The sequence below is a fragment of the Corvus kubaryi genome, unplaced genomic scaffold (genome assembly GCF_017639235.1).
Source record: "Corvus kubaryi isolate FWS band 111438036 unplaced genomic scaffold, C.kubaryi_AGA036_p1.0 74, whole genome shotgun sequence".
Classification (NCBI taxonomy): domain Eukaryota; kingdom Metazoa; phylum Chordata; class Aves; order Passeriformes; family Corvidae; genus Corvus; species Corvus kubaryi.
In genome coordinates this window covers 16884283-16894528 of record NW_024582061.1, presented here as the reverse complement: position 1 = coordinate 16894528, position 10246 = coordinate 16884283, and positions in this window count along the sequence as shown.

The window sequence follows — 10246 nt, the reverse complement described above, 5'->3', positions numbered from 1 at the left end:
AAAGCAAACTAAGAAAGACTATTTTTAATCTTGGTACTGGAGTTGTAATTCATCCTTGGTGGAAAATACTGTCCAGAAATAAAACCTAAATACAATAATTTTACTCTGTTTTAAAATATATCTACATAAATTGTTATTTCCTGCTGTCCTCGTCACAAGCAAATGGCAGCTTCAGGGGATGGTGTAAAGACATGATCCAGCTAATCAGGCTCTGTAGATTGGTCATTTCACTGGAGAAAAATAGTTGTAGGAGAACTAATGACACAGTTCCTGTCAAACAGCACAAAACATACAAGTGTTCTTTTAGACACAAGTGGCTCCTAATGGACATGGTTATGGCAGTTGAAGCTGGAAATGGAACATGGAGGCAGAGTATGAGGTGGTGTGGCAGAAGCAGCTCTAGGCACAAGTACCTGCAGTGACAGCCTGGGTTGCCAGTGCACTGCACTTCTGCTGTGCAGTCAGTAGTAACTGTGTGTGCCATCCAAAAATTGTGTAAATTCACTTCTAGAGAACTTAACAGAAAATATTTTCATTCTCATGTGAAAAACAGATCTTCTCCCTGTATTTTTAATACTATTTTCAAGAGAAGAGAGAAAGGAAAGATGATTACAAAAGACAGCAACAGAGAGGATCGTCTGTCTTAGCCGAGTTCCATCATGGATAATTCTGTCCTTGGCTCAATTTAGGAGATTTAAATTTAATCCTGTGCTGTTCTTTCTCTTTCCACCCCACACTTTGACTGAAAGTAGGAAGCCCCTGTGGCATCTTAGAGATTGCAAAGCAAGTGGCTTTTCAGGAATCTGTGATGTTTGGGATGAATTCTGCTCCAATTTGTATTCCAAACGATGTTTCTTGCGATTATGGGTTGCTTGCCTGTATAGTAGGGCAGTATTTAACACATTTTAGCTCATTGGTTAATGTTATTCATGTATATATATACATCTCATATATATATATATATCTATATATCTATATATATATATGTATATATCTTGTGGATATATATATCTTACAACAGAAATGCTGTTCAGTAAGCCTCAGTTAGGAGGATGACAAGTGATAGGGTATAACATGTTCTTTTTGTCTTATGTAATGTTGAATTGCTGAGTGCTGCTAAATAACAGTATTTGCTGCCAGAGCTGGCTGTACTTTGCTGGAAGAGTCTCTCCATGAAACGATTTTCTGGCTGCACTGAAAACAGGATTTACCTCCGGTCTGACCAAGAGGAATAGAGTCTGCTGCACTGCAAAGCTTCTTGTCCAGATTAATCCTTCCTTACACGTCTTACTGCTCACCTGCTGAGGAAGGAAAAGGGGGAGTACTGACCCTGCTTCTTGCTGGACTTTTGTAGTAAAGGCAGGTAAACACAGTCCATTTAGAGGAAAAAACAGGTGAGCTTTCACAACTGGGATATTCCTTGCACAGTCATCTGTTGAAAAAGGTATTCACTGCCATCGATGGAATTATTTTTACACCACATATCAAAAACATTTCTCAGCTGATGAGCACGGGGTAGGGAGAGCACAGGGCTGTGGGAGAGAGGGAGCTATATGGGAGGCCCATAGTGTTTATGCCCATTGTTGGAGTTTATGTCTTCTTTTTTTTTTTTTTAATCAATATGATTTAAATTAAAGAAGAATGAGGATGGATGTGATGAGGAAGATGGGTATTAAACCAGTTGTTTTTATGTAATTGTTTAATCACCTAATCTAAAAAGCTGAACTCTGTGTCTGCAAAGGGTATTTTGTGAGCATTATAAACCTCCCTCTGCCTTTTGCAGTCTTTCACAGCAGAAACAGAGAGGTTTTAGGGCATGGTCTGATGGTCCATGTGGGCTAAAGATCCCTCTTCAAAGCAAGTTTTCCTGGTACAGAGAGGGACCGGGTTCATCTCTTGCACAAATAAAGCTGTGTATGACTGCATGGTCTGTACAGGGCTGTTGATGCTGACCTAGTGTAAAACTTCACTAGTGTGTAACATCATATATAATTTACATAATATTCATAGCTCACAGGTTTTGATAGCACTAGATAAAAAAGGATAGCTTTAGGATTCAATGAACAACAGCAAAAGAGCTTTTCTGAGCTAGCGCTGCACCATGCAATACACTGCCTGCTACAGAGTTATGTTAACTTCTTTATTTTTCCTTTGCTTTGTGTTTAAGAGAAATGAACTCCAGAACTTTCTGGAAAATAATAACTAAAAAGAGATCTCTCCACCTTTGTATTTGGCTGACAACAGTTTTCTCTGCTGTTTGTAGCAATGTAGTGAATCTGTCAGAGCAGCCTGGAGCACAGCACAGCCACTTTAAGGTAAGGGGCAGAAGCTTCTGCAAAGATGGATTTGTTTCTGTCCTCTGCAGTCAGAGAAGTGCCAGTGCAGTTACTGCAGCTGGAGGACAGGGAAGAGCAGGAATTTGGTGGTGGTCCAAATTAGAAAGCCCAGCAAGACAAGACTCCCCATAGCTTGCAGCAATGGAAATGTGAAGTTATAACAAGGCCAGAATCTATCTGTGGGAGATTCTCCAGCACATGGACAGATCCTGGCGTAGCACTTGCACAGTGGAGCCCGGCTCACGGGGGTGCTATCGCAGCAGCAATCAACTACACGGTTCACATCTCCATCTCAGCTGTACCAGTGGTGAGAGGCTTCATTTCTACAATCCCTGGCTGAAAACTTGGGTGTATATTCTTTTGGAGATAGAATGGTCTGGATAGTTGGGGGTGGTTCTTGCAGAATACCCCATTACTCAGCACTTTTCATTTGCTGTGTCACTTCCTATGACTTTTCAAACCAGCTGAAGAAAATAATGTGTGTCTAGGTCGCTGGTGTTTTCATTGGGATTTGCTGCCAAAATTTCTTAAGCCATTTAGAAAGTCTCCCAACTGTGGCAATATGCTAGATTGTGAGACAGTCACTGATGACACTGGGAATAGCACCTCAGAGAAGCAGATTTTAACCACAGGAAAATACTCTTCACAATGTTGTATTTGTAGCTTTATCTCTAATTCCAAACACCAGATTGATTCACACGTGCTGGGCTCAGGGATATGTATGCAGAAGGGGCCTGGGATCAGCCCGGGTTTATCCATACATTTTTCTGACTTCAGCCACTGCTCAGTTCACACTGGGGGAGTTGCAATTGTTAGTGCCTGTTATCCAGCTGTCGTCACAGTGCACGTTGGTCTTATTCTTAGTAACAGCTAATCTCTTCTGTACGCTTACATCCACATATGGAGGATGAGGTTGGGGGTTTTTCCCGATAGGATTTATTTCGAATTAGAGACAAATGCTGGCCAGGCTTTGGCTGGCTTCGCTGTGGATTCCTTGCTGAAAATTGTCAGTTTACAATTCTTGGCTTGGCCTTTCTGGCCTTCATCTGTGATGGAGAGAAGATTTCAGCATGTCTGGCTGAATTCAATGATAGGGCCTCCCCTAATTGTTTCATTGTCTCAGCTGAGTGATGTCACATCAAGGCCCAGAGTTGCTGTTTTGAGCAGAAAAAATTTCCTTTGTCCTGTTGTTTTGGGAAGTTCATTGTTCTTTTAATGTCCTTGAGGAGTCATGGTGACTTGTTGATGCAAAGGTTTTATGAAGCGCTGTCTTTCAGGAATGCTTGATGTGAGAAAACTAATTTGATGGATTTTTCTCATTATCTTTCCTCGTGCACATGTCCATGGAGTCCCAAGCCTCAGAGTCACCTGCTGCATACAAAACAAATGTCTTCATTTCTTTTGAATTATTTTTCCTAGGCTTGCTTTGTGGCCATGAATCAAGAATACTTTGGCACCACAGTTTTCTAGTTTTGAAATTCCCAGGATTATAGAAGGCAATGTATGAGGGTTTTGTATTTTTTTCACATGACAAATTTTTATCTTACTCTTTCCATAATATTTTGAAGGATACAAGTTGGAGATTTCATATGATGCTTTCAAAACTCTCAAAGTATTTATCAGGAATAAAGCAGAGTGTTCCAAGAAAGCTGAAATACTGTGTTTAGTGAATACATTTAGTGTTTTGAAGATGAAATAGGAAAAATTTCTCTTTTCCTCATAAGCAGGGAAGAGGACAAAGAAATGGAGAAAGAACTAATAAGATTTATTTCTTTGTTGCTTTTCTCTGGAACAAATACATATAAGTTTTTTCTAAACTTTACTTTAGTTTTTTCTAAAGCTGAAGGAGAAACATTCATGGAAGCCCTTTTGTAACAGAGGGGCAGACTGACCTCACCTTTGAGGAGGTGTGTTTTATTTGACTGGCCTTTTAGAAACGCAGTTTGACTCTGGAAGCCTTGTAGGTCCTGTGTGCAAGATATTAACTGCTCCTGTAGTGTGTCACAAGCTTTCATATTATTTAAACCTATAAACATATGCATATCTGTATACATAAAAGCTGTAATAATTTGTGAAACTCAGCACCCTGAAAGTCAGCAACCTATCTCATTCCCCTTCTCCATGATAAGTCTGTTTGATTCCTGCGGAGTTAGAAGGGGCTCAACCCGAGGAGCCGGAGTGCAGTGCCGGTTATTATTTGTATTTTTGGTGTGTTCTGTTTTCGGTGGGCTTTGGTGTGTGTCCAGCGAAGAAGGCGGCCAGACGCCAGGAGGTGGCAGCCAAGCCCTGCTGCCCTGCCTCGCTCTCCCTCGCCGCCAGGAGCCCAAGCAGGGACTTTCTGTGAGCCAAAAGAAATCAAATTACAATCGGGAGATTTGGAACTTTAGCCTAGAGGGAGGGCACACGAGAAGCTGGGAAGGAGGAGAGGGTCAGTGCCATTCTGTGTAGAAAAGTTGTATTTCCTTGCTGGGTGGTTGTGGGTGCTTGCCTTTGGCCTATGCTGGGTGCATCCAATGCTGCTTGTACACACTGGCAAGGTTAATTTTTTTCCTTGGTGTCATTGTTGCATTACAGTAAATTAAAACCTTAGGTGAACCTCAAGCCTTTGTTTCAATACAGGCAAAATTTTTGTTTGTTGCCATGTTAGAACATTAATGATTTGAATGTGCTGCTTATTGCCTTGAATGCTGCTGGGGAAAAAACCCCTCTAGTTTGAAAAACATGTCGAATCAAAGTGAGGGCCTGTTTGGTGGGAAGAAAAAGAAATAGCCAAGTGGTGTGCTCCAGTGCAAGACATTTCAGAGGGGAGAGTGAAACCCATGGAGTTACATGAAATGGAAAAATTAAGTTGCAAGAAGGAAGAATTTGTAATGTAATTGTGGCAAAAGATTGTCTGAATTCAGGCCGCTCCAGGGATGTGGTGGGATGGTATTCCCATATTGCTGCCACCAACACCAAAACCTGCCATCATCATATTTATTTCATAGATTTGACATGATTCTGTGAGACAAAGTGAATTACTTAGGCTTGCGGAAGTAGATGTTGCTCTGTGTGATTGTTTGCATCTTGCCCGTGTTTCTTACTAGCACTTGGCTTAAATAATTTCACGGTGCCACCAAATTCCATTATTTCAGTCTCTGCTTTCTGGTTTGTGCAACTGAGTCCCTGCCAATGACCTGAGCCTTGAGCATTCCTTCCTCTGCCCAGCTACGACTTCACCACAGGTCTCCTCCTGCCTATATATACTCCTCTTTTTTTCCTGAGGAGTTACTTTCCAGTTGCATTAGAAGGTCAAAGGTGAATGACAGAATGGGGCCCCATCCCTGTGGAAAACATACTTTTTCAGTTGTGAAAGCCTGTGTGATTTGTAGAGGGGCTGGAGTCACTGACTTCCTCAGTTTGATGTGACAAAGACGTCAAAGCACTGTGTTAAGAGAACTGTCTCTTTGCAACAAGAGCTGCCCCAGGCAGCTACCTCTCCAGTTGCTTTCAGAGAGGAATTCAGGTTAGTTTCCACAGGGCAGTGATAAAATATTCTATACTGTTCCGGTTCGGCCAAATTTGGCTCAGTTCAGAGGCATAGAAAGGCCAATAATTAATTTCTGGGCATAGGCAGCGATATGGGATACGCATCATAAGGTCACCCCAAGACATATACACAGGAAAAAATGGGGAGGAAAAGTCAAAAGTCGTCTGTTAAGTGAACAACACAATGACCTTGAACTGCTTTATTCTGTCCTGACAGATTGTAATGCTCTGTCATTTTCTCTTAATGGAAAGAAGTGTGTGGTTCTGGAAGGCAAAGGAAGGGAAAAATGATGTAGCCGATGAAGGACACACTTGTCAAAAGGCTCCTTTGCAGCACTGCTCTACAAACATAATTAATGTTAAAACAGCATTAATGAATCTTGACTGTCCCTTCCTAGCTGCTGGAGCAGCTAATGTGATGTATGATATGACACCTGAGCATGAAGCTCGGCTTTCCAATGCCACACAAAATGACATCCAGCCGCCCTTGGCAGGGGATGGCAGCAGCGATGCCGTGGCAGAGCCTCCCCAGACTCTGCTCAGCCAGCTGTCCTCAAGAGCAGAGGCACTGGCTCCAGAGGGACAGCTGTGGCACACCAGAGAAAGTTCTCCTATGGGGGGGACCTCTTCCTGGTTACCTCTCCTTCCCGACCATCTCTCAGCACAGGTGGGATGAATTGCTCTCTACAGTTTCCTGGCTGCAGCCCTCTGCCGAGGGACCCTGGAGCCCCTTGGCCACTCTCTAAGCAGAAGTGAAGCTGTGGCCTGCGGCCTGAGGATGATGGGTTCCGTTAACTGGGACCATTGACTGGTGGCTGTGTGCAAGCTGGGCCGTGTGATTTAGTGGGTGCAGGCATTGTCCAGCCTCCACCTGTCTCTACAAAAGGTAGCATAGGGCATACAGTGCAGTTTGCTCCATGTGAAGAGACCCTGAGTAGCTCCTCTAGAAGGTCTGGGGGCCACCAACCTCAACAGTGTGGGCTCTGTGATCTTCCAGATGTCTTAGTGTGGTTCAGATCACCTTTCCCAGGTGTCTCATGCTGACTAGAAAAGGCAACATGTGCTCAATTTTACAGCAAATTGTGTTTTTCTGTCTCATGATCTGTAAAATGGGGATAACATCTGACCCCCTTCTCGTGAGGAGAGACCTTTATGAAAGTAATTTCCTTGTTCAATGCTTTAGGGTTAATGCAAATGCCATGTGAATGTGACGTGTTTTTAAGCTGGAAAAGTAAGCGGGCTCAATGCTGACTTCTGAAGTGGTCACTGCTTGACACAGCACCATCATCTTGCAGAGATGTGGCCAAATCAAGTTCAGAGCAGGTTATAAGCCAAGCAAGGTCTGTCTCGGAGAGCTTACAGATCAGGTTTGCTTTCAGCACCCTGTCTACCCTGGTAGTCCCTACTGATAATACAATTACCTGAAAGGAGGTTGTATACAGGTGGGCATCAGTCTCTTCTCCCAGGTAGCAACTGACAAGAGGAAATGGCCTCAAGTTGCACCAGGGCATGTTTAGATTTGATACTGGAAAATTTTCTTCACTGAAAGAGTGTTCAGGTATTGGAACAGACTTCCCAGGGAAATGTTGAAATCACTAACCCTGGAAGAGTTCAAAAACTATGTACATGTGGTGCTTAGGGGCATTGTTTATTGGTGGCCTTGGCAGTGCTGGGTTAATGGTTGGACTTTTCCAACCTAAACAATTCTATGATTCCATAAGATCAAGGAGGGATTACGGCTTGATGCTTACATACAATGCATTGCTCCAATCTAGACACAGCTGCAGAGTATCCCCTCATTCACTAAGCACACCGTGAGAGATGTGAACCCAACACACCTCCTATTTCTTCTAACCACAGGCGAAGGTGCTTAGAAAATCACCAGGAGAGGCTTTGAATAACCCAGGACAGAAGTTTAACATCTTTCTTCTCATGGCTGCAATGCAACTTGTGGCTGGGGAAGTGTGCTGAGACCTCTCAGCTGGTGGGGGATGTTTTTGGAGACCTCCTCAACATCAACACTCTGCCGAGAGATGTCATAAGCACGGGAATTCCCCCTCTGACTTCTGCCTTGATTAGCCAGGCTGAGTTGTTTGATGCAATCAGCTGTTCCTGGATAGGAAGCTACACTGTACCAGCACTGTTGCCACTGATGATTTATTCCTGCCCTGTCTTGCAAAGAGTCTGGTAAGAGAAGCCAAAAAACGTGGGAATATGAAAGCTGCCTTCCTCCTGGTCTCCTTCTGATTGTCCTTTGTGTGGTGCTGCATCTTATGGCGTGTTTGTATTTTCTGTCTGTCATTGCAGTGATCACTACTATGAAATATAGGTAAAACATGTAAGAAATGCAAGTATGGTTTAAACTCACAATTGTTTTCAGTAGAGGAATCCTGGAATGGTGAGTTTGGCACATTAGTCATGCAGAAGATATTAGAGATCTTCCTCCTAGCTCTTCTACTGAGAAAGGATCTGGCAGGAATGAGGACTGTCTCTATCAAGCCATTATGTTATAGTTCTCTCTGATGTTGATCATTTAAAGAGATGCAAGCAGAAAAGGAAAGAAGGGCTTCCTTTCCTTTTTCTATCTTCACTGTACAAGTGCCTTCTTGTCATGGTAATAGGTGGGAACCTTACACTTTAAATACTTTGCAAGGGAAAGCAGTTGTGAAGTTCCTCGTTTACTTTCCCATGTGTCACTTTGCTGGGATTGATACTAGGCAGAAAAAGGGAGAAAACACAGATAGTAGGAAAGCAGGTTCATTCTCAATGGCTGGAGTTACGTGTGCGAAATAGGGGTGTAATTTTTCTCTCTGCTTTGGATGTGAGGTTGGGATGAAGGGGAGTCAACTGGATGAACTAATTCTCTTCAGGAGAGAATTAGTAGTTTGACAGAAAATGAGTAGTCTTTTCCTTTGTCCTTTTTCATAGTAGATTCATAAAAAAACCCCCAAAAACTTGGGAGCTAAAATATTTGGGCATTTTGCCTGTGGTTGTCCTTATCGGGACTGTCACAGCACTCAAGGGAGCTGCATCATTTAGATGGATCTTTTATAAGTCAAGTGGGATGGAACAAGGGGCGGCTTTGGCCCAGGAGAGCTCAGCAACAGCAGTGCTCCCTACTGCTTTTCCCAAGGCGAGAGCATATTCCCAAGGATAGCAAAGGGAAGACCCCACTGTGTGCAGCCAGGGAACAAGTTCAGGCTTCTGAGCACTCACACAAGCAGCTAATGGACAGTTTTCATTTGCCACCACCCTGCACTCGCTATTGATGTTTCATGTCTGATATTGAATGCATTTCCCTTCCTCCCAGGCTAAGCTGGGGCAGGTGACCTGGGCAGTCTGTGGTACAAGGGAGCAAGTTGCCTGCAGGTGGGAGTTGAGTGGCTCCCTGACCTGAAGGGAGTGGGATCATTATCTGTCCTGCCTCCTTCCACTGCTGTCAGGCAAGCCTTGCCCCTAAGGTGGGCCACAGCCAGAAACATCTGAAAACTCTTAGCATGGGTCAGTGGTTGAATTCTAAAACTTCACATGTGCATCAGAAAACAAAAGAAAAATAAATCTGTGGCTTCTTCTGTAAGAACACAAAAGAGCTTGGGGTTCTTGTCTGGAGTGAGAGCTAGTCTTGTGAAATTTGGGCTGTTTGGTGAAATGTACTGGATTGGCTCCAATTTGTGATGCTGATTGAGAAAAGTTGTGGGATCAGGCTTGATTTTTCAAGGCAAGTACCTCTTGTTCTGATTTAATTCTCAGGCAGGTCTCTGAGTTGAAATCAGACAGCAGCTACACATCTCGTATCAGACAGCATATGTAGGTCAGTGATACAAAAAATCCTCGTATTAAAGAGTGGGTGTCCATCACTGATACAAAATCCCTGCTGTGTTGTTTAAGCAGTTTTGAAACACAGAATTACTGTGGTGAGTCACACACATACAATTTCCACGTTCCTTCACAATCCAGACCACTTCACCAAGGCAGAGTGGGAGAAGCTGCCACTGCATCCCTGTGAGCCAAAGCATGTCCAGACAGACCAGTTTCTGGTGTTCCTGGCTGGGATGGGCACGGATCCACTTCTTCCTTATGTGAAGGTTCCTGCACCTCATGGTGGTTTCATAATACACTTTCAGGGCCTCTCAGTATTCCCTTTGAGATTCCCTAGTGATAGAAGAGGAAAGAAATTCAGCCAGGTTTTGTTTGCACAGGAAGGTATTCAGGAGCAGTTATCAAAATTAATTTCCTGAGTGTGTAATTGCAGGAACAGGCGAGCCCACGTGTGCTGTTCAGGTTAAGTCATGTTATTCTTTAATTCTTGTCAGCTCTCTCACAGGCAGATGTGTCCAGGAGGGGCTGAAAACCTCACAGCAGGGAGAGCCAGAGGCTCTTCT